The sequence below is a fragment of the Buceros rhinoceros genome, unplaced genomic scaffold (assembly GCF_000710305.1).
Source record: "Buceros rhinoceros silvestris isolate BGI_N320 unplaced genomic scaffold, ASM71030v1 scaffold1076, whole genome shotgun sequence".
Classification (NCBI taxonomy): Eukaryota; Metazoa; Chordata; class Aves; order Bucerotiformes; family Bucerotidae; genus Buceros; species Buceros rhinoceros.
Window position 1 is genome coordinate 34,789 of NW_010417932.1, and position 3,028 is coordinate 37,816.

A 3,028-nucleotide genomic window follows, 5' to 3' on the forward strand; every position below is an offset into this window, starting at 1 on the left:
GGAAGGAATTTACCCTAAATTGAGCAAATAAAGCCCCTGCATTGGACTCCGCTGGGATTTTTGGAGGCATTACAAGCCAGAGTGGTCTGTGTGCCCAGGCAGATATTTATGTGCTTCTGTTGTAAAAGACACAGCGTGATTTCATAGGGTGAACTCAGTGAAACCAAGAGTGTGATCCAGGCTCTTGGAAGAGCACGACAAGAGCCAAAATCCCCAAATGACAAGACTAGCTTAAAAAATGGTGAGACATTCAGAAATCCTAAAGCACTCATTCATTTTCTTGGCTTTCCCGTTATGAAGCCTTTGGAGCTCAAGACTCCAGCTCTTCTCTGCAGTCCTGACAGCCGGGAAGTGCTTCCTCATCATAGAAAAGCTGAGGTTTTTGCCTAATCTTACAACCTGGGGAGCTGGGGCTGCAGGGGAATGGCAAGTACCAGGAGCATTTGCTACCCTAAGGAGAAAAAAAGAAAAAAAGCTTTGTAAGAGCAAATTATTGTTTATCCCCCCACCCCTCCCCTCTAATGAGAGGTGCTTCACGATCGGTTCGCAGTGCTGGTCCCCTTGCTGCCCAGAGTTTGGTCCTCCGTGTCTATGAAAACAAGGGTGCAATCCAGCCTGTCTCCAGCAGCGCTGGCTCCCCACGGGGTTACACAGATCAAACCGAGCAGGAGCGAAGAATATTTTAAACAGAACAAAAACTTCAGCAAAAAGGCAGAAACTCCAGAGAAAAACACCCATGGGCTTTCTCCTCGGCTGGAAACTCAAAGCGCTCCTCAAGTGGCGCACCAAAAGCTGATTTCAGTTAGAACAGATTCGCACCCATTTAATTCTGCGTTAAAACAGCGGCACCTTCCAACAGCCCAGGCACTGGAGCCAGCACCTTTCCCCTGCTCGTTTCCCCCGCAGACCCCTCCTAACACCGACCTCCAAAGGGAAAATAACCTTCCTGCAGTGAAACTCTCCGGTGTCTTGCATTGCAGCTTAACATCAGTACAGATAAATTCTATTAAAAACGGTTTGCAAACATCTTCATTGCCGACTCGGAGCGGTTCTCGTAATTGAAATGCTTTGACCTGACGCACTGGAGGGCGCGGATGGTCATTTGCTGATGCGGAGCGTTCTCCTCCGTTTGGCTGCGGCTCGCTGGCACTCAGGAATTTTGATATTTGCTCCATTCAGAACAAAATTACATCTCCGAATGTCAGCCTGAGGCAGAGCTTCCCTGTGAAAAGCAACTCTTTCTGTGAACCACTGCAGCCCCCCTAGCAAAAGCTGTTCCCTTCTCTCCTGTCCCGCAGCCCACAGCCATGACAGCGGTGCCGCCGCCGCAGCCTTTGCTGGGAAGCAGACGCGGGGGGTGTCCCCCAGCTGGGCTGCTGAAGGATGCTCTTATCCGCGGTACCCACGCAGCACTGAGGTGTGAGTCGCTGGGTCTCAGGCTGAGCATCAGTGCCCACAGCTGGGTGCTGATGGATTGAAAACAGGGTTGGTTTTCTTTTTTCCCCTCTGTGACAGCACAATACCAAGAGCATTTTTTTGCTTTTTAAAAAATCTAGGGCAGTGGGAAATCAAAGTATTCACAGCTACAGAGATGGATTGAGTTATTAGGAAGACTCGTCTGGAGAAAAACCTGTAACTTATGGACAGAGAGAGGGCAGGTAAACGAGACTCCCTTAACCTAAATGCAAATAAATGAATAACCAGTTCTGTGCCTGTCTTTAACCTGTCACTTGTTTCTTCTGCTGCACATTTTTCCCCCCCCACTCTTCATCTGTCCTTGGCTTTTTGAGACAGCGCTTTGCCTCACTCGTCTTTGGGAAGCGCTGCCGGGTGATGTCTGGTACAGCAGGACTGGGAGGGGGCAGCCCAGCAGCCTGTCCCCCCAAAGGGAGTGGGGGGTTCCTCCGAGGAGGAGCCTCCAGGCTGCTTGGGCCAGCCCTGCCTCCAGCCCTGGCCACAAGTAGGGCTACACAGAAGGGCGAGAGGGTGAGCCGAGGTGGGGTGTCCTCTGATGCTCCCTCCAGCTCTAGAAGGTTCCTTTGTGACCAGAGGATGGTTTAGGTTGGGAGGGACCTTCAAAGACCATCTTGTCCAAACCCCTGCCATGGGCGGGGACAACTTCCACTAGACCGGGTTGCTTCAAGCCCTGTCCAACCTGACCTTGAACCCTGCCAGGGATGGGGCATCCACAACTTCTCTGGGCAACCTGTGCCAGTGCCTCAGCATCCCCACTGTCAAAACCCGTCACTAAGGGTCTCTGCACCCGCGCACGGCTCCGCTGAGGCCACCGAGCAGCGAAACTGCAGCCACCACTGGGGAAACGCCGCGTTGACGTGGGAGGAGTGGATCTGAACAAAACTCCTGAATCCTCTGTGTAAAGGCAGCTCTAGCGCAGTATTTATAACATTTGAAATTTTAATTTAAACATTGACAAAACCGTGTTATTTTCTAATTAAATCCCATTTTCTCCCAGGGATTTTAATTTCAAAGTAATTTATCAGATTTAAGGATCCTCAAAACATTTTGCATGTTTTCCTTTCTAACCTGCCATGCCCGCTGATTTATTTTCCTTATTCGTTAGCAGGAGGATTCATTAGTCATTAAGTGAGTGGGTGGGTTGGGGGGGGAGCAAAATGGTTAGTGATTATGAAAACAAAAAATCAGCGCTGTGAGAAGCATATGTTGGGATCGTAATCCTGACACCTCTGCGTCTCAGCAAAGCAGCTAGTAATTGTACCGTAATGAAATGTTCTTGTTTGATAACCAGTTAATTAGAGAAGACAATTATTCCAAACCCCGCTGACGCCCACGAATGGCTCGGCGTTGCGCAGGCACGGCGTGACAGCCGGAGCTGTTGCTGGCAACCCCCGCAGCCCGGCAGCAGAAATGCTGCTTCCCGAGCCTGGGGAGTGGTGAAGAGAACCCCAACTCTCCCCAAAAAACTAAGGGGTCCACTAATCCCACGGGAAAAGCTCTCCAGGAGGAGAACCGGAGGACTCGGTTTATTTAGCCAGGAGAGAAGACCAAG

At 50.6% G+C, this 3,028-nt stretch overlaps 1 protein-coding gene across 1 annotated transcript in view; it reads right to left on the reverse strand.

Annotated features, from left to right (window-relative positions):
- LOC104495367 (TOX high mobility group box family member 2-like) overlaps positions 1–3,028 on the reverse strand; it is a 27,113-nt gene that overhangs the window by 9,961 nt on the left and 14,124 nt on the right. The gene's annotated exons all lie outside the window — the stretch shown is intronic.